Consider the following 513-nt stretch of genomic DNA (forward strand, 5'->3'; position numbering starts at 1 on the left):
CTGTTGTTAAATTTTGGTTCTTCAATTGATCTATCCATACAGTTTTACTCAATAATGCTACAACTGATGTAAATATTTCTGCTCCAAGGGGTAATACTTCCCTCTTTTCCGAATTGGACGAAATGTTTCTCCCTTCTTAGTGTGGATATACTGTGTTATTCCGCATGTTGTACTAAGGGAAATATGGGGCGCAGTACATTCCTTTCAAGATCAACGTCACAAACGAAATATTCAATTATACACATTTGTGTCTGCCATTTAAACCGAATTAGTTCTAGAAAGAGTATATTGCAGAAATACCTGTTGGAATCTACTGCAACACCCATCTCATGCAATCCGATAGCTTCACTTTACACATTCACTTCGCTTTCAGGTGTTTTGTTAACGGTGGTACGGAATTTTAGGAGCCTAAGCTGTAAAAGACCGTTGACTATTAATTTTATTTTAACGCCACCAACAAATTATCGGCAGTAAACTCGAACGCATACTGAATTTGTGACAGCTAAGCCCCGA

This window comes from Opisthorchis viverrini (assembly GCF_000715545.1).
Source record: "Opisthorchis viverrini unplaced genomic scaffold opera_v5_12, whole genome shotgun sequence".
NCBI classification, from domain to species: Eukaryota; Metazoa; Platyhelminthes; class Trematoda; order Opisthorchiida; family Opisthorchiidae; genus Opisthorchis; species Opisthorchis viverrini.